Below are 26211 nucleotides of genomic sequence, written 5' to 3'. Positions count from 1 at the left end.
TGTTGAGCAGCATGTGACCAAAATGATAACATCAGAGATTACACCCCCAATGACATCAATGAGGGCATCATTGGTGACACCACTAATTACATCATATATGACATCACTGATGGCATCACTGATGGCATCATGGTGACATCATAGATGGCATCACTGGTGACATCACTAATTACATCATATATGACATCACTGATTACATCACTGGTGGCATCAGATGTAAGATGATTCATTAGGTATGTTACTATATGTATAGGAACCCTCTATATATGTGCTTTCAGTATACTTAATACGATGAGACAATTGTATAATAAAATGACATCAGTATTTGTAAAGCTTTCATTTGTAATATTTGGTAAAAAATTCAAATTAAAGTATACATGTGTATTATTGTATAAATACCTTTACTTTTATTAAATTGCAATGTAATAGAATAAACCTGATTATTTCAAATGTATGCAAGAAATGTGTAAGATAACATATGTATATACAGTAGTGCAAACATATTAATAGAATTAAATAGAAATAGAAACATGTTGAAACCTGATTGTTTCATACATTTTAAATGTACAGATTTAAATGTGTGTTTGTGCTTATTATGAAAATAGTATGTGCATGTATTGTTTTGTAAATGAGAAGAGAAGTGTTATAAAAAACAAAAAACGTGTATGTATTGAATATATTATATACATTTGAAGCATGGGTATTCCTGAAAACATATTATTACTGCAAAATGACATATATACACAAAAGAAAGTAAATTTACACAAATGTGATTTTTACTTGTAAACACGCAATTACAATTATAAAAAGTTTTTATTCTCTAAATTAATTATAACTTAATATTAAAGTAAAACTGATAAACTGGAAAAGGAGAAGCATCTTTAAATACTGTCCTATGTTTTAATATATTCAGTTTTGTACATACTTCAAGCTGTATAACAAACACTACATTGCAAAGAAATGACAATAAAATGTGCCTTATAATTACAGTAGAAAATGATGTAACTTGAGAATATGTATATCTAACAATGGGTACTTCCCAGTGAATTTGTTTATGGGGGACCAGTTTCACCATGGGAAGAAGACTAAACATCAAATAAATTAGTAGGAAACTGTTAACCCCTCCCTTTGCACTTGACACTCACGTTTGTGCACACCAATCATCTCTAGTTGGCCTAGTTACTTGGTCAACACAAAAAACAAAGTGACAACCAATATATGTAAAAATGCTATTAATTCAAATTAATCATATCAAAAAATGATTACTCAAAAAGAGATGTCAGACAGACTCTGGACCTCATCATGAGTTGGGTGGTAGCCCTTAAATGTGTCTGTAACACTATTACTGCCGCATTTAGGGGCTTGCTCGATCACGAGTTGGACGCTAAATGGGCTGTTTTACCTCCAACTTTTTGCTGGAAGTGAAAATCCCATTTAGCGCTTTGTTTTTGGCACAATTACTGCGGGCTATATTGGCACTCAGTATTTGTGCCGAAAATGCGATTTACCGTTAATGCCAAACCCATGATCATGTGCTAATAATGCTGAAACAGGTGGCGCTAACGCAATTACAGTTGGGCAGTATTACTGCAGGGATACCACCAAACTCGCGATGAGGCCCAGAATAAGACAAAAAATATACTCTGCAAGGTATTCATTTATGTGACTGGGGGTGAATAGTGGGTGACTTCTTCAATGATTCTATGACATCCGACTCGTATCGTCAATGCCCAGATGTTAGAACATAAGGAGCTCTTGAGGATCGTCTTGTGTGTTTATGGTAAAAAAAACATGAATGTTCCCATTCCTGCACAGTAGTCCAATTCTTGCCTATACCTGAGACACTGTAAGTGCTGTCAGGATTATTTTTTGCATTTCTGTGAAGGACGAGCATTTGCAAACACAACTGGTCCAAGCCATTTAAGTAAATGTTGTTAACTATTGATGGTAATTGGAAGATAAGATTAATTGTTACATTTGCATAACAATTTACTCCAGTTGTGTTGCTGAGTTTAAATAAACCAGAGAGTTCTGTGTCTGCATCGATTGATGGGCCTCGAGACTTTCTTGGAGAAGAGCTATGTGTCTCTTTCTTTTGTGATGGATGTGAAATTAAGTTTGGAGTAGACAACTTATGGTTGTATTATTTGATGGAGAAGGAGTTGGTTGTTGTTTCTTTTGTGGTATTGTCTGGGAGATCTGTTGTAGATTCTGTTTGTGTTACTTTTCTTTTTTAAAGACTTATTTTTTAAGGTACAGGGTACATACCTAGATGGGGGTGTAGAGTGCAGGAAGCCTGTTGTATTCTAGGTGCAAGGAATATCAGTGTTGACTTTGCATCAAAGTTAATTAGGAATAGACTATTGAGTGTACGCAGATGTGAAAGTGATACATAACTCATACTTTCCTTAAAGACTATGCTGCCAAAATCATTCAATGCATGATCTAGGGTTAGTAAATAGAGACAGCATATGCAAGAGATAGAGAAAATTGTTCTCTGCGTACGTGCATGTCATTGAAAAGAAGTAAACAATTGCTCCATTAACTAAACCTTGTTCTACATCAAGGTTACGCTTCAGAATTATTCTGCTGTTTAGGCACAACAGTCATATTTTCTCCAATCTCCAATCCAGCTGTGTTGGAGATAGATTTTTCTAGGTATTTGGTCGTGTGGTTGCTTCTTGACACATAGGGAGTGTCATGCCGAGCACTTCTAGTTTGTCTGTGGAGCTGATATGCAGTATCGATTGCATTTCTTTTGTTAACATTGTCTCAGTGAATTGACTACAGCTTGCAAGGGTTGGCATTAAGGACATGAATTTTAGATTTTGTTGAGTTAATTTTTCCATGACATCTGGAGCAGATGTGTTTTGCCCATATACCTCATGGATTAGTCTAGTATTTAAGATGGATTTTACATCTTTTGAAAGCAGACCAGTTTGACAGTTTTTAAAATGTTAGCTTAGGTGAGGTCTGCAGACTGATGCAGTTTTTGAGTTAGTTCTCTGTACTGAAAATGTTGCCAGAGAATTGCATTTCCAATGCTGCCCAGTGTGTTGCGGCATTGTTTATGTACTAATGTTTTGAAAATAGGTTGACCTTTTACTCGTGTTAATTTAGGAGGTCTCTGAAACCAATAACATGTTTTCCTCAAAAAAGTTCTTGGGAGTCAGTTTTTAGGACTTCTTGCATTCTGAGGTGAATTAAAGCCAACACGAGGTTGCAAACCATGCTTACCTCATGTATTAGGAGGACTTTCAATTGTTTCAGAATTCTGCGTACTTCAGTTCTTGTGGGGGAGGGTCCCTATTCGGGCGGCATCTTGAAGGGGCCCCTGAGGGACCCTCGCATGTGGAAACAAGGCACAATCACCACACACAAACTGATACGCCAGACACAAGGTTGTAGTCCCAAAATCTAGGGTTTATTGCAAAGCAAATAGTTTCAGTTGGCCAACTGGTCTCACGCCCCATGACATGTGTGCTACCAGACCTCAGGGGACGCAAGAACCCAGAAGAACATACAACAGTTACATATATACAAAACAAGCATTTCTTCTGTGCTTACCCAAACTAGTGAGCACCTATTATTCTGATTAAAATGCCTCACTGTTCATCCTTCAAAGATATACACGGGAGGGACCGGGCATTTCTGTCTGACCTACTGGGTTTTGTTTCAACATGCCACACGCGGCCTTGCATTGCGCACCAGTGAAGCAGAATGATATTTCAGCAAAGCAGTTTTACATGAGGCAAAAAGCCATTGTTAGAGAAAACAGGGAGAAGACAAAATGGAGATTTTAGTCACTTTAAAATGGCTGCACCTTTGTCAAGCTTAAGCTACATTTTTCTAACACCAAACAAGAAAATGTTATTAAAAGAAGGAGTAACGTTACCACGTATTCCGCAGTACAAAATCTCAGCAGAAGGAGACAAAGGATTGAAGAGCATTGTGTCTAATTTGGTAAAGTTGGGAGTGATTGAAGAGATTACAGGTAGTATATGTAACAGCCTCATTCTTCCGGTGTATAAGAAAGGCGGTAATGAGGTACTGTATCGTTTCATAATTGCTCTGCGCGCACTAAACAAGGTAGTAGATCCTCAATTTCCATTTGTCCCAGATGTCACCACGATTTAAAAAAATGATTCCTGCATCTGCAGAATATCTTAGTGTTATTGATTTGAAGAATGCTTTTTTCAGTATTCCAGTACAGAAGGAGAGCAGATATATGTTTGCCTTCATGTTAGGAGGACGATCATTCACTTTTACGTGTATCCCGCAAGGCTACACAGAAAGTCCAAGTATTTACAGTAGAGCATTGACAGAACAGCTAGATATGCTAGAGTTACGGACAGGTTGTGTATTGTTGCAATATATAGATGATTTGTTGATCGCTGCAGATACAGAAGAGATTTGTAAAGAAAGTACTGTTTTGTTGTTAACACATTTGGCAGCGCATGGCCACAAAGCAAGTTTAAAAGATCCTTGTGGCACACCACAACAGAGGGGGACCTCTTGTGACCTAAAGTCCCCCATGGCTACCTTGGTCCTCCTCGGTCCAAGAAAGAATCTGAACCAGTTTGCCGCTAGCTTGGAGAAATTTACAACCTCAATTAGCCTATCTGCCAACCTGTCATGATCAACCAGATCAAAGGCAGTGAACAGGTCCAGCAACAGCATCATGGCCAGGCTACCCTGATCAACAGTTTCGGCTAGGGCAGATTTAACTTCTACCAGAGCCGTTTCCATTCTGTAGATTTTCCTAAATCCAGACTGACCCTTAGATAGAAGGCCCGTCTCTTCAACAAAGGCATCGTACTGCGTACAGGCAACTTTATCGTTAATCTTTAGTAAGAAAGGGGCATTTGTTATAGGGCGATAGTTCAAGGGTTCCTGTGGATCTAAACCTTCCTTTTTTTTTTAATAAAGGGGCGATCCCGGCTTCCTTAATACAGGCAGGGACTTTCCCTTCCTGGCAGGAGCGATTTATAAAGGATTTAACTGGTGTGGCAATACTGGGGAAATATTGCAGTGATGCAGGGAAGATATCACCCTTGCATAATGTAGGTTTCAGGTTAGCAACCATTGTTGATAGCTCATAAACTGAGACCCGCTTGAATAAGAAAGCAGCAGCATCTCCTCTTCCAGACTAAAGGTCCTAGAGTCCATGTCAACCACATGAGATGTATGAGGGTTTGTTGGGATACTCCCTTGGTGCTGTCTAACCTTTTGTATAAAGCTTTCATGGATCGTTTGCCACCATGCATCATCCACAGCTAATGAGGCTCTTGTGATTTCCCCTTTAGCTCGTTAAGAACATTGAACAGATTTCTAGTGCTGGATTTTGCCCTCAAGATGTGCTTTTACATCTTAGCTTTTTTGCTCTCAAAATAGCATCTTTAGAGTATTTGGCTGCTTCTTTATACAGAGCCAGGGTATTTTTGATGGGATTTTTACACCATCATCGTTCAGCTGCCCATTTGAGCTGCCTGACTGCCAGAATATTTGGAGAGAACCACTTGTTAGCACTGGGATGTACTTCTTCTCTTATTAAAACGGGTTTGAGGGATGCTAACTTGTCAAATGTGGCATTTAAATTATCTCATAGCTGGGCAGTAGATGCTTCCAAAGAGCCGTTATCCTCAATAGCTAGTAATTGGGAAGAAAAAATGCAATTGAAGGCCTCCTGTGAGACATTGTGAGTGCCTCTGCGCAAGATGGATTTTGAGCACACGCCTGCTCTATCCGTAAAATTACCAGATATAAGGATGGAAAAAATAACAAGCTAGTGGTCTGACCAGCAACAGGTTTTTACATTTAGTGGCGAGATGATCTGATTCCTGGATAGAATCCAGTCCAGTATGTTACCTCCTTGGTAAGTAGAGACGGTTACAAGTTGTTCTAGCCCTATACTTCCCAGGAGGTTCAATAGAGTGCCCGCCTCTGTGTCCGATGGGTCATTAGCCCAGAGATTAAAGTACCCACCACTATTAATGGCATCTGTGGTTTTGTGTGGGATCCCAAAAAAGCCAGAAGTTGTTCTGGAAAATCTGGTAAATTGGCCAGACAGCGGTAAAGAATAAGGAGGCTGAGGGTGATTGTGGAGCTCAGATTGAGTTTTACCAGCAAACCCTCACAAGCATCAAATACTGGTATGCTAGATACAAAGAAGTTGAGATTGTCTCCAAAAAATATTGCCACCCCCCACCCTTTCGCCCCTACCCGGTCCATGTGCTGGATTTTATAGCCTACTAGTGTGGTTAATTGAGAGGAGTGTAGATTAGCCTCACAAAGCTAGGTTTCTGTTGGGACACAATGTCCAAGTCAGTGGACAAAATGTAGTCTGCTACCTCTGTAGCATGACCAGCCAACAAACGGGTGTTTAATAACACTGTTTAAAGAGACATATTTATACTGGGTTAGGCACTGACAGACACTGGAGTTTTATGGTAGTTGGAAGCAGCCCCCTCGATCTCCATCGTAGCAACGGGCGTACCCGGAGCTGGGTGTGTCGAATCTGCTATGTGTATACTTGTGTGGGACCCACCTAACATAGGAGAAAAATGATCTGGGGCACGATCACACATTTGGGCATGCAGCCTCATTTGGGGGTTTAAATGAATGCGCGTGATTAAATCGTTTATTGACATTTTGCACAAATGTATCACAGAAGTAAGTATTTATAGGATCTGCAACCCCACAAGCAACGAGGCTCAGTATGACAGTCCCTCCTGCCCTATCCATGCACAAACTGGCACAAACCGTCACGTTCGCGCCAGGCGCGGTCACGTCTGTGACCAGGTCAAAATAGCGTTCCCTGAACCACAAACAGTCTGGGAATGTAGTTTCTGGGGACTCAGTGCAAGCTCTGTTTTAAATCGCCCGAGGAGACAGTTGGCAACAATACACAGTGAAATAAGAAGATAAGTAGGAAGATATGTCCACAATATAAAAGCAAATTAAAAGCATATATAAATGCAAGTAACCGCAGTCATAAAAATGCTCCGGCTAATCAAACTCTGAAGGGCAAAACAGTGCTGTACACATACAGATTTTGGAATAGCAATGTCCATTGTTAACCGCTTGTGGCTTTGTTGAACACTTATAATTTGGGATGTCCCTATAGGCATGTTAAACATGGTCACTGAGATTTACTGAAGTGCATGGCTACCAACCATATTATTGCTCATTAAATGATATATTGCTGAAATGTCTGAGATCTGGGAAGATATCAGACATTTTCCACCACAGCTGGAAAATGTATTCTTGCATGGTTTAAGTTATGCTGATAACATCATCCTATTAAATAGCACTATAGTAGAGCTATGGAAATTGTTAAAGTCCTTATTGTTCTGAGAACTCTCTCACGGATTAACCTCTCAACATTAAAAAAGAAAATTATTGATCTTGGGAAATTCAGCAAAGGTTTTATGTGGACCTTAAAGAAATTGCATAGTTACTTGTATTGAGGGGAATGCAGTGTTGATATTACAAAGTTTTACATAGAATATGAGAGATGTCAAATTAAATTTCTAACTGTTCTAAACCCTAATGTTGAAATCCTCTCAAACAGATCATGTTTGGGCTTCATGAAAATCACCTCAGTAGACTGTATTTGACAAAAAATTAATTTAATTCCAAAAAAAGATTGTGGTAATCGAATCCCTTGTTTATACCAATTTTAAATACAAATGTGCCGGGTTAAAATCATTGATGTGGACCCTGAATTATGCCTTGTTGATGAACTCTTGATGAGATGATAGTCTATTAAGGGCACAGAGAGATTAGTTATGTGTACCTATATAGACAGCTAGATTTGAGTTCAGAACTGTGCCCCGATGTAGTTAAGAGATTGAGTAAGTGGAATTGACATTAAAGCTTCTTGCAGTTATTTATATAAATAGGAATTGGAGTTTAACACCTGTTGCTACCTCTTGTAATTGGCACCTGCTTTTACACAAAGAGCATTTATGATTTTATGAGATTCTGGTTACCCACCGGTATACCTTATACAGGGATAGTTATTGGAAGAGCAGGCACTCTCGGGATTAGTTCTGTAGGCAATGAACAAAATATGCTGAATCTTTTAGCTGCCCGCTATTTTATTGTGATAACCTGGACAGCTAGAGAGCATACTTAATATGTCTGTCGTTTTCGGAATTTGAGGTGTGTTGCAAGTACTTAGAATTCACCTTGCATTACTCAGAGGATGTGAATGAATTTTGCATTTTCATGATTGACTATTCAAGAGAGTATGGGGTATCAGCCAACTAGCTTAGTGGGATTGTTAATAGCAGTTTATGTGCATACAATTGCGTAATGTGAACTGATCTATAGAATATATCTTAGTTTAAAGTTTGTTTTTTTTTTAACAGAGAAGCATCCCCTGATTTAGCACCCCCACCACAACTATCCCACCGCAAAATTATGGGAGATGAAACAGGCTGTCTTTGATCTGAATATTCAATTTTCTTTAAAAGCAAATAAAGAATATTACAGCGGTGGTCCCTGAACTTTGAGCTGGGGAAATCATCATGTTATTCTTTACACATAAGTAAAGGCAGATATCATACAGAAGAAAGAAAAAATCTGCCTGCTAATCTATCCCCAATTGGATTAACAATGCACACAAAAATCCATTTATATAAAAGATGACTGAGTAACTATTCTTAAACAAGAATTATGCAATCTTGTCAGCTATGGACATTCAAATTATCAGATTATCACCGCTTGTCAGCGTCATCTCAATAAAACAAATCACCTTGCAATATATAAAGCACTTTATTTCTTCAAATACCATCAACAAGCATTGACATCTGAGATAAAATGTTTAATAAACACTTCACTTGATTCTCATCAGAGAAAAAGTTACATTGAATTCACGTATAACGTTCTCATTATCGGATTAATTGTATTCTAAATTTAACATGTTTTGTTCTACAGTTGGGCTTGTATGCAGGGTGTGATTTGTTACTATACTACATGCTTAGATTTAGAATACATTTTATTTTTAGAGAGCACAAAATCTACATTCATTTAAAGTGTCATGCCAACATTAGAATATCACCATGTGATAGCACCCGAGTCAGCACTTTGTTTTATTAGGCGTTAGATTCCCACTTGACACAACATCCTTTCTTTTCTATGCAATGTTATTTTAAAAAATGACAATGAGCATTAAAATGAACTTTATTTTCTGGGGAATAACATAGAAAACCTCACCTCTTTCCCACTTCACTGTAAGGAGGTAGGTTTACTCAAGATGTCCCTTTTTATGTAAACTATGGCTTTCACAGGTCAAGAAGTTGAATATTTCCCTGAATATTTGTGAATATATTGTACACCATTTCACAAACCCAGACATCAAATTATCCCTGTGAAAAATCAGGAATTAATGTATTCAGCTACTGTCAGAGAAGGGTGTATGTACTACACAAGACTTTCAAATGCCATCATGGATTTAAACTAATTCCTGGGACATACATCTAAATGCACAGCAATTGTTATACTCACGTTTGGCTTATATTTTAAGGACACTGGACAGTTGGGGACATCTACAGTTCCAGACAACCTCTAACAGGTAAGCATTCCTCCCAGTCTTTTCCCTTCATTGAAATCTCCATAAGCCAATCTGGTCCTGTCTTGGGCAAGGTTTCTGCTAGAGGCTCCCTCTGGAACAATTTCTTCTTAGGGGGATTCCCTACATCTAAGGTAGAATCCCACTAAGCACTCCTCATGTGACAGCTCCCTTCGTCTGCAGATTTCATGAATAATTATTTCTATTTTCTGTGTGTTTGGGCTTAAATAACTGATAAACTCTACCTATGCAGCGTTGTCTGATGAAAAAGTGTCTCTTTGGATGGGGCATATCATTGGTTCTCTTCAGATAATGACACTCCCAGTTATGCTCCCCTTTATTTTAATTGGTCTTCTGTATTTTGCCATCTGACAATGTGAGGTTTTGGCCACATTTGGGCTCAAATCCATGTTTGCCTCATAATGTTTGATGTAAACATCTCCCATTATTGGTGCTCACATGTTCAAAATCACATTAAAATTCTGAATCTGCAGATATCCTATACATTTCATCATCCAGAATTATGACTTTCGGTGCAGTCAAATTGAATGTTGCAATTTATTTTTTATTTTTTATTATGTGCATTACAGGTCTCCATCTAAGCGTTTTATTAACTTAAGGCTGGCTTAGGCACCTAGAATCAATTCCATCAAGGCAGACATGCAGGAAGCCTCTATCATTTCCAAACGCTAAGTAGAAAAGGTTGAGGGCTAGCTGCAAATATGGTTTTTGATGTATTATCTTAGTTAAAAAAACAAATGCCATTTTGAACTGGCTCTGGCCATAGGCCTGGGAGATACCCAATAAATGGGGATGGTGAAATGCAAAATGCCCAATTTTGTTTATTATTTTGAAGTTCAGCATGTGTTCTGAATTCCAAACTGTTTGTCAAGCCCAACTAATGACTTGGTTGCTGATTGATGATATCTCTTTATTGTACCAGAGAATTGAACTTTGAGCACAAGTCTTGACAACTGAGCTGCAAAGTGTTCAGGCATGGCATCAACTGTATTTGAACATTTTTCACCTGACATTCAAAATATCAAACAAAGCTATGCTGTATTTTCCAATTAATTCAGCAATTTAATATCTAATTTAATTCAATATGTACAGTGCCTAATGCTTTTTAAAATACAAGTTTAGCTTTGGTTGTATTTTTAAGAACTAATATATACTTCGATTATCCATCTGTTACTGTTCAGTTAGACTTAACATATTAGTTGCTGATTAATGTCATGTTTAGGTTCTGCCAGAGCTGACCTCAGGTCTTCTGAGCTTGGGGAACAAGCTTTAAAAGTACAGGTCAGATACACCTGTGTTTGAACATGTTGGGATGCAAGCGTGAAGTCCTAGTCAGGTGAAGAATATATCAGCAGGCGTCCTAGTGCTAGAAGTTCTCTTCAGGTGTGGCAGAATGCTTCTGTACCCATTTGTAGTTAGCTTGGACACATATTAGAAACCCCATATAGCCATACAGAAAGAGCAAGAATGTATTCATGTTGACGGTTGACCAGGTTAAAGATAGGGTGATGTATCTTGCAATTAGCGGGAGTGTACAGTGTTATGTTTTAAGAGATATGTGAGTAGGTAGCTGACATATGTAGGCCTATGAGATGGAGTCAGAGAAGTGTTGCATTAAAGGCAAAGTCCGGGTGCTATGGTATCAGGATTTACGCAATGTTGGATTTTAGGGCATGTTACAGAATGCGTTTTTGAAAGTATGAGAAACAGGCTCAACATGGAACCGGTCGAGGGAGAAAGAGTAGGGCTGCGCCTTTGAAGGTTAAATTAATGTGAGCAGTGCATGGGGGTCGGTGATGCCAAGAGGCTTGGTGAAGATTGAGAGCATGGCTGCCCTCACCCAACAAACAGTCATCCTATTTGAACTGCAGGCACCACACTCTAAAGACGAATAAATAAGTGAAATTCAGACATAAGAGTGCTGCCCCGATCACGTCATTAATGGGCACCTAGGTTCCCAGAGAGATAGGGGGGGTGACATGCTAGGGCAGTACCGTGATTTGGGAAGGGAGTAGCAGAGGTGATGCCAATACATGTATCTACGAGGTATGGGGGCTGTCTGTGTGTGCCGCAGTGTCTGGTTTAATGAGGAGGGCCACTGTATTATCAAAGCAGAGTTGACCTTGCTGTTCACACTTTGATCAGGATCTGATGGAGGGGTTCACATCACATGATGACCAAGAATATTTTACTCATTAAAGATATGTATTATGGTAACAGTTTCATAGTGATGATGTAGTAGATCACGTGTTTAGGGGAACATGTTTAGACAATGTGTGACCAATAGGGTAATGGACTATAGGAGGGCCATTACAATTGGGTATAGGGCTTTGCCAATGGAGAGTGTGGAGCCATGTTGTAATCTTTTTTATGCATAGTTGTGTCAATTTACAGTTTTCCGCTATAAAACATGCAGCTTCCTTGCTTGGGGCGAGCTCTGTGTCGGTTCAGTTCTACAGGAGCGTTTAAAACTTTTGCATGTAATAAAACATTGTTTTCCTTGCAAACAATACATTGATTATTTGGCCCATTTGAGGTTGTTTTTATCGGTCAGGTTTTGGGTCATTCACCCTACAGACATTTACAGTGACACACACAAATAGCAAGCAAGGCTGCGGGGTAGTTTTTTACTTTATTCTAATTTAATGTAGGTTGTAAAAATAGATGCCTAATTATCATAATACACAGTGAATTTTACAATACAGTTTTGGGTCATTTGCATGTACATATTGAATTAAATTAGATATCCAATTGCTGAATTAAAAGGAAAATACACTGTTGCTTTGTTTGCTACTTTTCATGTCATTTGAAAATGTTCAAATACAGTTGAAGCTTTGCCTGTACTCTTTTCAGCCCTGTTGGCAATTGTGTAACATGACTGCACAAAAGCAATACTGTATGATGTCACATCTGCTTACTCATGTTGCCTTGCGAGATCAGCATTGTAAAGATGAAAAGCCATCCACAATACATTTTTTGTTTAGTGTATTAGTGTGCTTTAGATATATTGAATAACTTTTACCATTCGTTTAATACATGTTTGCTATTCAGGTAAAATATAGTACTGTGATATGTGTATATTATATATGGATATTTGTATTTATTTATATTTAATGGGTACTTTTACATTAAAATTGAAGAATTAGTAATGTCAGATGATGATAAAGTGGGACATATGGAAGGGATCTGGAGTGAGCGGAATACAAAGGACTCTGAATAAGTGGTGTTGATGAGGACACATTGAGATAATCAAAATGCTAGAATAGATTTGTTTTCCCTGTAGTTTTGCATAGTTATATGACTTGTGAAGAGCAGCTAGGACATCTCTTTTAGAGAGAGTTGCCTCTTTGATAAGAGATTTTGGTGAGAGCAGTAGTAAATATTTTACAGTGGATGTAATAGTTTTACAGGAGGTAATAATCGAAACAGTGGCATCAGGAAGAATGTTGAGTTCTAAAATTAAATTTGGACAAGAAAAGAGAGGAGCAGGAAGAGAAATTGAGGTATAAAAAGTTATTTCAGGAATCTCTGTGGAGTGAAGGTCACCAGAATGTGAAGGATCCTTAAGTTGATGTCAGGAAAGAGAGTACAGTGTGAAGGAGGGAATATGATGATAGGCACAGAGAAGGGTGAGAGAAGAAACAGGTGAAAAAGTAATAACCAGACAAATAATCTTGCTTGTGATGTGCAAGTGTGGACCAGACATGTGTGACGCGGGACATAATGGGGAAGCAGATTTAGTAGATTGAATATATCTTCCACAGGAAGAAAAAAAACACTAAGCTACTTAAAAGGCTTTCTTTTGTGCTTGATAATTAAGCATTAACCAGAAAGTGGCTCATCTCATTTAGGATATAGAAAACACATTGCTATTGAAATTAACACTTTTGCTAGCCATTGGGCAAATGGGGGAAATTACTGGTTAGTTTAATATGGTGTAAAACCACACGAAATACCAGACAGGCTTGTCACATTAATGTGTGCGTCCGGAGTGCAAGATGGTGCACGTGCGTGCTTTGTGGCCTGGGGACCTGACTGTAGTTGGACTTACTTCTTTTTCTCCACCCCACTCACTGAACTCCATTTTCTATGTAGCTCCGATCGCTCACATGCTCGCATGGCTGCTGTCTCCAGCAGTGAGCACCAATCTCCTTGCCTCCAGCACTGTTTCCTCCGACGATGCCCATGCTCTGAACCAGTGGTGGCTGGAGGAGGACCCTGGCAGCTGCCCATTCCTAAGGACCGAGCTGGTACTATGCTTACTTCCACGTAACTTTCACGTTACTTCCACATACTTTCACCTTCCATGCTACTAAACCTTTAATCTCCTCCCTTATCTTCTCTCACCTCTTCTACTGTTCCTCTTTACTCTTTGGACTACCTGCTTCTCACCTCGCCCCCTCAAATCTATCTACCATTCTGCCGTCCGTACTCTCTGTCTCCTTGCCTGCCAAGACTCCATTTCTACTTCACTTTCCTCCCTTGGCTGGCTTCCCTTTCACTCCCAATTTAAATTTAATTTCCTCTGTCTAGTCTTTAAATCTCTCCATGACCTTGCTCCCCCTTATCTCTCCGCTCTCCTCTCTTTCTACGCTCCTTCCCGCTCCCTTTGTTCAGATGACCACCTCCTTCTCACTGTTCCTCCTTCCTTGTGTGCCTCCTCCTGTTTCTGCTCCTTCCAGCTCCTAGCCCCCCTGCACTGGAACTCAATCCGCTCTATACCTACCTTCTCATCCTTCTGCACTTCCCTGAAATCTCTCCTTCTACATTCCCCGCCATGAAACCTTCCCCTCCTCTCATTCCCTCTCCTTCCCTCGAATCTTCCCTATGATCCTCTACCTTCCCCTTCCCCCACCCACCCTAATTCTCGCCCTTATACCCCTTCTGTTTCCCTCCTCCGTCCCTTCCTCACCCTTCCCTCTTCCCTCACAGTTTAATTTCTATACTTACTGTTTTGTTGGTTTGATTCATAATGGTAAATTGCTTCTACTGTTATAATGTTATATGTATTCTGTTGTTAAAATGTAAAGCGTTTTGGATTAAAGTGCTATATAAACACAATAAATACAAATACAAATACTTCAGGTTGGCAGGAAGCACGAGTGTATGCACATAGGATCATGCAGCAATTCTGGCCTTGCTACACCCACATATCTCTTGTTTGTTATCACTGTCTTTCCCCACAACCTTACCATCCCTCTGCGCCCCTGGAAGACTTTTGCTTCTCTGATGTGGTGCAGGTGTATGAGCCAAACGGAGAGAGAGAGACTGACAGCCCTCATTCCTCCTAAAATGAAAGGGATGTTTGCATAGAAAGAAAATCAATTGTTTGAGTGTACATGTTTTGAATTAAGTGTGTGTGTGTCATGGACATCATAGACGTCATTTCACCAAAATGCCACAGGTAGCGGAAGTGAAATTGCACATCCCTTGACCTCTGATGGCTTTGCAGGAAGTGATGCAATGTGGCCCCACCCCCAAGTAACATCAAGGGAAGTGATGGCACACGACCTTTCACCCCTTGACAAAACAGGAAGTGGCATCACATAGCATTGATCCCCAGTGCAATATGGTTACGATATCATTGTAATATGACATACACTCCATACGAAAATGTATCACCATATGTAGAGTTAATATCAGAGTGTATAAGCCCATATTACCAAATTACTGTGAATGTGAGCAGACGTCCAACACAGCAACCTGGACTATTGCACATCACTAAACTGTAAACATACAGAGCATCCTGAAGAAGCCTAAACCCCAAAGCACCAGACATCCAGTGCCTGCCAAGTGTCTGGCCACACACTGGAAGCAGTAACTGACCAACCAGCAAAAAGAGTTGTGTCCCTTGTTATGACGGATTTAAAACCTTCCAGCCATCACCTTTCTGTTTTGCTTATTTGGTAAGTATCCCACAGTTTTCTTTTGTTAGATGGGAGAGGGGAAGGATATGTTGCAGGTCACAGTAATTGCAGTGTTGTTTTTATTTTAAAATGTAAATAGCGGCAGCAGCTCCATGCCATCAACCCTAGAAAAGGGCGATTTTATTTTTTACTTCGGACCTTTATATCTTGCTTAATGCCAGCCTCCTCCAGCTTCTAAGCACTGGAACAGGAACCAGCCCCATGATAGACTGCATCCTCTTTGATCCCAAAGAAAGTGTGCGGCCCCTCAGTTATCTTTCCAAATATCTATATGTATTTTCTTGAGAAAGTAACAGATGGTTTACTTCAAAGGTGGAGGACAACTTCATGTAAATTAATTATCTCACCTTGTGTCTATCTACAGTGTGCCTGTGATGCAGGTCAAGTAGATCTGGGTCAGTTCACACAAAACCAAGGCTGGATGAGTGGCAGAAGCCACTGTGGAACAGCCCTCTCATCGGAGGCCCACTGGCTCAATGGATGTGCAAAGCCGAAATCGAGAAACACTGATGAGATTTGCGTTCATGGTGTGCTGTCACTGAGCACTGCATGCTGCTCTTACCCATTCCCAACTAGCTAGACCTAACCCCTATAACCTTCCTGTTGCTACATTACTAGGTATGAGCTGCACAGACAGCCCCGCCTCTGAACCCAACCATTCAGACATTCTTCACTAATGGACTATCATCTATCAACCTGTTAGTGATGGTGGCATCATGTTTTTTCCTGCATTTCTCTGACTAAGGAGGTCTTGATTCCAGGTGAAAAAAAACGAGGCACATTTAGATGCATTTACAACTGCCCTTTTTAGGTTCAACACAGTTATCCACTCTTGGTGCTGCCTCTTTGTCCAGTGGCCCAGGGGTCGCAAGGACAGGTCGAGGGGTAGCAGAGGGTGAGCCAGAGGTAACCGCGGCTACCCTTGACAACACCCAAATGACTTCGCGGGTGTGTGTGTGCATGCGTGTGTCAGGTGACATGCATGCATGTGCATATGTGTAGGATGCATGCATAGCAATACCGATATATTTGGACACAAGAAGCATGAAAAAGTCTTCTGCAATGCAATGCTGCCATATATTTCCAAATATGACAGACACATGCATCATTAACATGCACATTATAGTAACAGCACTGGCATATATTGTGTGCATTGGCATCATGTAAATGTTGTACAATGTTCATTAATGACCTGTCATCCATCTATGAGACTCACCCTTCTGACATTCCTCCCTCTTGTACTGTCTTTCCTTCTCCTATACTGTTGTTCCTTCCCATGTGCTACCATTCCATGTTCCTTGCCACACGTTGTTCTTTCTTCCTCGTGCTGTTCATTGGTCCTTAATGCTGTCCATCCACTTCATCTGAATATTCATCCATCCTATTCCTTTATTACTTGTATCATGAACGTATTCAATCATTCCTTGTTTTCTTGATTCTCGTACATTCACATTTCTGTTTTCGATCGGTCTGTGTTTCTTTCCCTCATTCATGTGTTTATGTTTACATTTCAATATTTATTTATTTATTTTCTTATACATGTTTTTGCAGTTTAATTCTTTTGGTACCAGTATTTGTTCTGTGTACTTAAACTCTGAAACTCCCTACCTAAGCATCTCGGCATGGAAGAGTACTGCTTGATAGCCAGGAAGCAGCTAAAGACATGACTCTTCAATTTTGGGGGTCCATGCACCTAGTCCGCAAAACAAAAGCACTCTACAAGGGGGACTAGCCTGCAGTGCCTCCCACTTAGGGAATCAGAATCCTGTAAAAGCATGCAACTAGAATGTTACCACTTCCCCTCCTCACCCCCTACGGAGAACAGCAATCATAACCTAGCAATCAAAATCTCAACAAGAGTAAGCACTAAAACCGGCAAATCAGATTCAAGTAACAGGTCTGCTATACATCCTGTCACATAAACCACTGGAGGTGACAATTCAGGGGCACCACACCTACATGCCCATCGTCTATACCACCACTCTTTGAGGCTTGACCCACACTCCACCTTCCCACTATTCTTGCCCTTTTCTAACTCTTCACTGCCATATTCGTTCTATGTTACTCCATGCGCATTCCCCATGCATCAACCCACAAGTTCTAGTGCACTAAACACAGACTCCTGACCTTCCCATTTTTGATCAACCCCCAACCCAATGCACCCACTGCTACTTTCTCAAACCTGGGAAGCATTTAGGATTAATCCGCCAACACACCTCACACCCAAACTCATAGAATCCAAACCGGCACTCAGGTAATGGTGCTTCCGATCTGTACTCACCAACACCACAGGCTTCAACCCCTATCTTTCCTTCTCTTTCACTAACACTGAGACTCGCCATTTTTAAAGAGCGGATTTTACATACAAAGTGAAGACAATCTTATTGGCAGAAGGGCATTTTATAGAGCATTTACCTTATGCTCACTTATTTATTAATTGATTCAGTCACTCATGTATTCATGCCTTCATGCCTTAGTAAATCATTCTTTTGTTTCCTTATTTCAGTTATGCATTCATACGTGCCTTTGTCTCATGGTGGGCTCCTTCATTTTTTGCGTATTTATTTGCATATTCTAGTTTTTGGTACTTCATTCACGTGTTCAGTAATTTTTGTCTTCATCTATGTATATATTGTGCATCTTGCAGAATGTAAAATTGAGCTAATCATTGAATAATTCTACCTTTCCCTCACTCTTATATTTGGTTATTGCTTGTGTATTTTGTTGTTAGAAATTGCAGATACATTACACTATTAATAGACATGGCAAAAAGACTTCCCTTCATATCGGTGTATTGAAGCCTTTTAAATGTGTCGGGTAATTAATTGTATGCACCTACACATTCTAGCTACATACATTTTTTGAAATGATAAAGTAATTACTGTGTATGTAGGGGCAGCCATTTTACTGCATTCATGCATACAAATGTAAAGTGCAACAAACGACAGCAAACACCAAAACTATTGGATTTGCCAATGCTTGTTTAGCGTTATTGGAACTGTACACTATAACTGAAATATTGCTCTTCGTATATCTCAAGCAATTGAATGCACATCTAGGGTTGCACGGGACAGATATTTTACATAATGGCCATAATGCTTGGGTTTTTCTGATAAGGTACACTATTGCAGAACTTGTTAGAACGATTGCTCATGGAATGCTGCTTAGGCAATCGTAAATTCTAAAGTTAACGTATGTACTATTTCCTTAAGAATTAAACAAAACAAAAACTACCAAAATATTGGCTCCAGGCAATGGCAAAAAAAAACTAATAATAATAAGACAGTTCCAATAATTTGGCTTTATTTTTTCTTACTTCTTAAAAATACATTCTTCAAGTGCCAACATTAAACTAGTTAAACAATTGTCAAGCTAAAGAGCTTAAGAGTACAGCTGGTCTATTTGGCGACTCGTCGTGCAATATGTGTAATAGTTTGCACATGCATAGACTGTGATTATTAAGAGTAGGGCGGGATCGGGGATTCCTATTTCCTCTTCAGTAATATTGATATATGGCTGCAGTTCACTGGAACGATGCTAAGCCTCTGAGAACCCGTCATAAACAATAGAAAGTAGAAAGGTTTGGATCCAGGACTCTGCGCCTAATTAAGTAGGTTCATATATATTCGTGCAAGATTCTTGGAGTTGGTTTTGCGTGTGTAAAGGTTTATTGAAAACATTGCCCTTAAGTTGATGACACGTGTTTTGGCCTGCTACGGCCTTTCTCAAATCTGGACTATTGTAATGGCTTTTTCATAAGTTATTCAAATAGATTAACCTCTATATTGATCAGTTAATGACATACATAGGGTATCACCAGCAAAAACCAACCCATACATTAACATCAAAGTTGACAATGTGAAATAAAATAACGTAAACAATAAAACATAATGATAAGATCACAAATTAACCACATTTATTCATGGATAACAATCACGATATCAAACAAATCATAATACCAATATGTCCCAAAAGACAGAGAAATAAGCGTTGGTTTTGGGAATGGATCCATAGGGTGTATAAAAGACCAAAAAAAACAAAAAAACACCACTATAATGCATTGTACAAGTTAACATCATGTATAAATAGAAACCACGGGTTGGGAAGGGCGGGGAGAGGGAGACCCAACAAACAAAAAAGGACAAGAAAAAAGAAAGAAAAAGGATATATATTAGCATTAGTCCCAAATTTAACAACATACGAGGTTGCTCGTTGCTATGTTGCCATGTTTCAAAATTCCAGGATTTACCCTCAGAAGGAGTCGCTTTGGAATTCTAGTTACTGTTATCATGCGCTCAATTGACTGGTGTAATCCAATGACATGAATCTGGTGAGGTAACAGTTATTATAATGTTACTGATCCCTATCCTTAAGTCCCAGTAATAATACTAATGCACGAAGCTCAGTTAAAACCCACGTATTAAGCTACAGTGTCAATTTATCTGTATTACAGAACACACATCGGTATTATGCCGTTAGAGAGAACCGCATTATTCCCCACGTATTAGGTGCAAGATATGGCCGTTCGTGTTAGATATCCTTTGAATCAGCATCTAACCCTGCGTTCACAGGAAATTTGTATCCGAGCCACGTATTTTTATATGTTAATTATATCCGCAGCAAGATCTCAAAAAAGTGCTCAAAGTCCTGTCTCGCGTTATGACTTACTTTAGAAAGTTCTCGTCATCCGCGTTGGCCTGCCGATCATCCTCGAATGGCCGGCGCCATTTTGGGGCTATTTATTTAAATGTTGCCATGGCAACGCATCGCTTGGTTTGTTTGTGACAAGCGCCAGTTCAAAGGAAAACAACAAGAACAAATAAGCAAAGATTTGGTCATGAATCCCTCCAAAAGATCAATTACAACTGATGAGAGAAAACTATTAAACAAAGGACTTTCATGTGCACCATCTAAAAGTCCTCAAGATATTGACATCCACATTGATTTGTTCAAATTCATACGTAAACTTAAACTCAAAAAATTCTTTGCTACCAAGGCACCAGGTGAATACCAAGTCAAAGAAGCAAAATGATAAGTAAGGATAATTGGGCTGTTGACCTCCCTTCCACACGTTTTCAGTACAAAAAAGCGCACACTCTGGCTTCTGCGGATCGAGGATACAGTTCCATTTTCACAAAACTCAATACCTTCTGTGTCCAAGTCTATTTCCTTCTCACAAGTCTCTTGACGCGGAGGGCCTGCTGTACCAAAAAAGACACACAAACTTTCTCTTTTGTATTCACAGTATTCAATTTGGGTGTTCACCCTGGATCCCCCACAGCCGGGTTCAAAACACAATCTGATTTGGTATCAGTCTCTCCGACTCACCGGCTGTGTTTCCTTTTCGGATTCCGCATTGTTTTAGGGGCCAAGGACAGTACCACAGTGGCAATTGCTCCTCCCCGCTTTGGTCATCGATGCGGGAGAGCCCTGGGTACCTCCAACACACTGTGCAGGTTTGATTAGCCTTAGTTCATGGTCTTCAGTTTCTTAATTTCCAAGGCTCTTGAAAGTCTTTGTAGGTCAAGTGTGCTTCCCTCCTAGAAACCCTCCGGTCTCGTCCTCTTTCTACTTGTAATAAACTGCCATATTGGATCTGTTGTTTCCTCATGTGTTTTACCTCGCTCAGAGTGTGCTTTCGTTCTCTGCCTTTTATCCGTTTGGGGAAGTGTGATAGAAGTCAGGTGTATGTAATGATCCGTAATTGCCTGACTTTGCCTGACCGTGGTGTTGGGACATGTTATGTTATGTTATTGACATTTCTTAAACGCACAATCGCCAAAGGCATCTTGGCGCTGGGGAGATGGGCACACATCCATAGCAGAAGCTACTAAGGGAGTAGACACAAGTTTTGCTAGAACAGAAGTGTCTTAATTACTTTCCTAAAAGCCAGATGATTCAATAGTTTCTTTATAGAGAGAGGTAGTTCATTCCACAGTCTTGCTCCGGCTATAGAAAAGGCCCTGCCTCTGATCCTCATACGATGGTAAGGGGGTATGATAAGTAGCTTAGCATAGGCTGAATGCAGCTGACCGATAGGGCAATAGCATCAAAATTTTGATTGCAGGAACTCAGCGCCCTGATCATGTATAGCACGATGGACTATACATAGTGCCTTAAAGGTAATGCAGTGTTTAACAGGAAGCCAGTGAATTTAACGTAGCACTGGGAGATGTGTGCACCATAAGGGGAGCTGGTTGCCAACCGGGCGGCCATATTCTGAAGATGTTGAAGCCGCTGAATAAGACCTTTTGGCTGTGCCAGATACTGTGAGCTGCAGTAGTCCAGTCAAGATAATATCAAGGCTGCTACCACTGGTGGGAGTAGACAAGCAGAAATGCAGTGCTTTCAACTGAAAGTGTCCCACTTGACAAACAGCAGCCACTTGGTTGTCCATAGACAGAGAGGCTGAGAGAATAACACACAGATTGTTCACTTTACCCACAGGGGAAGGTAGGATACCAAGGGAGGTAGGCCAGAAAGAAATTATCCAGATTACCCCACCACCAACACCTCTGTCTTGTCTCCGTTCAATTTGAGCCAATTGAGGTTCATCCATGTTCCCATGGCAGTCAGTCATTCCTGAAGGCACGACAACATCTCAGCCTGATCGAGATCTAGCCGGATCAGGATCTGAGTGTCGTCGGCATCAGAGTAACACCTGATGCCATAGGAATGGGTGAGACACGCAAGTGCCCGAATATAGATGTTAAATAGAATCAGAGACAGAGACGAGCCCTGCGGTACACCACAGCTAAGATGGCAAGGAGCAGATAGAAAGGTGGCATGGAGAGAGTCTGGGTCCGATCCAGCAGGAACGACGTGAACCAAGCAAGTACCTGGCCAGATATGCCTATCTGGGCCAGCCGAGACAGCAGGATGGGGTGGTCGACAGTCTTGAATGCTGCTGACAGATCTAAAAAAATCAGAGCACCAACCCCACCTGCGTCTACGAGCCTGGCCATGTTGTCATGGACAGAGACCAGTACACTCTCCGTGCCTCTGCCTGGTCTGAAGCCAGACTGTGCAGGGTCAAGGAGGTGTAAGGATTCCAGAAATGAAGAGGCCACATGTCAGGTATATGGCTCTGGTGTTAGTCCGTTGTCACTCACAGTGACTGTCCATGAGAAAGTGTTCATATTGGGAAGGGGGGGTGAGTTCCTAGATATCCTACCTAGTAGCATGGGGAAATGGTGTTACAGGGAAGGGGATGCCACTTCTCCCCGTCCGGTGTCCCACTTCCACTTCCCAAAGACCCCTCATCCAGGTGATCCTCCCGCACTGGTCCACCCCCAGGAACTGGATCCAAAATTGATGGCCGTGTCCTGGCCACCTGGATGACAGATCCCGGGGACTAGCAGGTAAGACACCTTCAGGTTTCTCACAATAGTTACATGGATACTGGAAAGGTTGGGTGGAGTGAGATAGGGAGCAAACATACACATGGCTTTAGATGTACAGCCATGTTTTGAGGGCTTTCCGGAATGTATAGTGGGAGGGTTCTGCTCTGAGAGTGGCTGGCAGGGAGTTCCAATGTATGGCTTCAATGAAAGGGAAGCTGACCCCACCTGCTTTGGCGCGTTTGACTTTGGGCAGTATGAGATGATGGTAAGGTGTTCTAGTGGATCTGGGAGAGCCTGCTTTAGTTGCCTTGTTGGAGAGGTGGGGGGGCTATGTTGGTAATACACTTGTGCATGATGGCTAGTATTTTGAAGAAGAATCATTCTCTGCCAGTGGGCTTCATGCCTCACCACACTTATATGGCCCCTTTTTCGAATGCTGAGGGCGTCTCTGAGTGCACTGTTTTGGATCATTTTTAGTTCTGCTTGGTTTTTTGAAAAGGTGCCAACAAAGAGGACATTGCAGAAGTCTAGTCTTGACCCTATGATGGCTCTGGCAATGGTGAGTCAGTTCTCCATGGACAGGTAGGGTTTTGCTGCATTGAGTAATTTGGTTGAGTATGCAGCAGAGGATGCAATGGCGCTAACCTGTCAGGACATCAAGAGGGTGGCGTCTAGGTGGACTCTTAAGGTTTTGACTGATGATGATACAGGACTATGTATGTGGTCTATGGTGAATGCAGTGTATCGGCTGTTGAGTTTTTTAAGGGTTTCATGTGGCCCAACCAAGAGGATTTCCATTTTGTCTCTATTGAGCCAAAGCCAGTTGTTAGCCATCCATGCCTGAATGGTGGAGTTGGCTGCATTTAGGGCATTGGAGTCACAATCGTAGTTGCCACTGAGGGGCAGAAGGACTTGTGTGTCACCAGCATAGATGGTGTAGGCTAGTAGATTTTGAACAGTGGTCTTGTGAAGATATTGTAGAGTGTGGGAGAGATGCATGAGCCATGTGGGACTCTGCAGTGGATGGTGTCATGTGCAGCACAGACCTGTTCTGAATAAACTCTCATTTCTCTTCCTTATAGAAATGAGGCGATCCATACTGTGGCGTTCAGTGAGAAGTGGTCAGAAGTGTTAAGGTGGTGACATTGCGTATTGTGCTCTACTAAGTTGAAGGCAGCTGACAAGTCAATGAGGAGGAGTAGAGTTGGCTTGCCTTCATCCCTGATCGCATACAACTGTTTTTTTTTTTAATTAAGCATTGCTGATTGTGTGCCATGGCCGGGTCAAAAGCGGATTGTCGTAGTCCTAGGATGTGGTTAGTCCCGGGGATGTGTTGAACCTGTAGATATTGTTAAATTCGGATGACCTAGCCATGTAAGGAAGTGAATGTCAAACATTTTCTTACTAATGGCCTAAACACACACAAGATCAAAATGTCAACTCTTCCCCCTCTCTTCTGTATAGATTCATCTAGTGCAGAAAAAACTATCAACTTCTGAAATTGGTTTACCTCACATCTCCTATGACATATTGATTAAGGGGAAATTGAGGTTGCAGCCCTCTGCCTCTTCATTGTCTCCATCTTCCTTTTGTGAAGGTGAGAGTTGATCTTCAAGAACAGCTCAAAATCATCCCTGAAAAGAGGAAGGCTGGCCAACTGTCCCCACTCATCTATAAGTTCCTTCTTCAGGCCCCTCTGAAATAAAACACACAGGGACTCATTATGCCTATTGTATTAATGGTATAAAAAAATGGTTTTCTAAATGCATCCAGGAATAACCAAAGCCATGTGGAGAAGCAGATGTACATGGCACTCATGGAGCCAACCCCTATCGCCTGTCATATTGGTAGAACATCAAGAAAGCACTGTGCATGACACCTGGTATCGTCCCAACACCGCACCGAAGATATGAAAGACGTTATGCGCTCAGACAACCATATCGAATGTACCCTCAAACTGATGTGGAAGAAGGTAGCTTGCAGACACCACTGGACATAGAAGAACTGTAAGTGAAGTCTGACAGGTGTAAAGTGACGGCATGAAGAAAAGAGACAAGAGCGCACTGAAACGATATAAGAATACTCAAAGAATGAAGATGTGACTGAAGTAACAAAGTAACCGAATATGCCAATGTGAAGAAATCATATAAACTAAGAAGATAAGTGAGAAGAGATGCAGTATATGTATATATGCAGAAACACAAGGTAGATGGGACATACAGAAGCTTGCTAAATGTAGGAAATATAATGCAAGTAAAGCAGCCATGATGAAACAATGGACGTCGGTTTCGTATAATAGTAAGCTAAAAAGCCCCAAGGAAAAAGACCAAGGCTGCAGAGCTGTCAGGCACTGAAATATAAATTTGTGAAAGAACAACTAATACTCTGCAGCAAGAAGCAACTGCAATGTACAAAAGGAGTCTAGGAGGATTAGTCATGTACGTAGGACATATTTCTCTTAGATTAAGCAAAGTAGTAAACATTTTAGTGCAAGTATTGGACAATCAAATATGTCGAAAAGATATGAATGATGCAGCAACCAAGTCTCCATGGGCCAAGGAGAGTAATAGCACCCAGTATATTTTAATCAAATAGCACTAAATAGGAGGATAAAATGGACAATATCATGGTTTCCTCAAACATGGTGCAAGCGCAGATAACAAGGTCTGTTCATAATGCTCCAAACGGAGATAGCAATGTACCTTCACTCCCTTTAAGGTTCCAGAGAAGAGAACAGTCAGCAAGGTTAACTACATAGAAAAAACCTTAGTTTAGGGGCCTAACTGATGCGAGATGGTAGTCTAATTGGCCAAGTTGGCAGTTGTCTGGTGTTGTTCTCCGCACCTGGTTTTCGTTTTGCTTACATGCTGCTAATGAGACGAATATCCAAGGATGGAAGAGAGTGCCAACCAATCAGGATGACCTATGTGATGGTGGACCGTACACTAATGCAGAAGCCAATCCACTGCTATTATTCTACTATGATCTGTATTATACGTAGTTAGAGGTAGCTTGAGGCGAGCCTACTCGATAATGGGCAGCCAATGATGTTACTAACACATAAATAAGCTATAGGTATGTGTGTTCCCTTAACTTATCCCTCCGCCTGATAGGTTTTTACTATTTGCCACGTAGAATGATGCCATAGCTGACATACATTGAGATATAAATCTTTTGTATGACAGATATGTATTTGAGAGTGTGATTTGTTATGCTTGCCAGATTTCCCTACTTTAGTCAATTGATAATACAGTAGTACTTAGTCATATTCTTTGAGTCTGTCCGGTTATTTGAGCCTGAAATCAGTTATGTGGTAATCCCGTCTAGCACTTGATATACTACA

The sequence above is a fragment of the Ambystoma mexicanum genome, chromosome 1q (assembly GCF_040938575.1).
Source record: "Ambystoma mexicanum isolate Mex_15411 chromosome 1q, UKY_AmexF1_1, whole genome shotgun sequence".
NCBI classification, from domain to species: Eukaryota; Metazoa; Chordata; class Amphibia; order Caudata; family Ambystomatidae; genus Ambystoma; species Ambystoma mexicanum.
The sequence above is the reverse complement of the archived record's forward strand: the minus strand, read 5'-3'. Positions refer to the sequence as shown.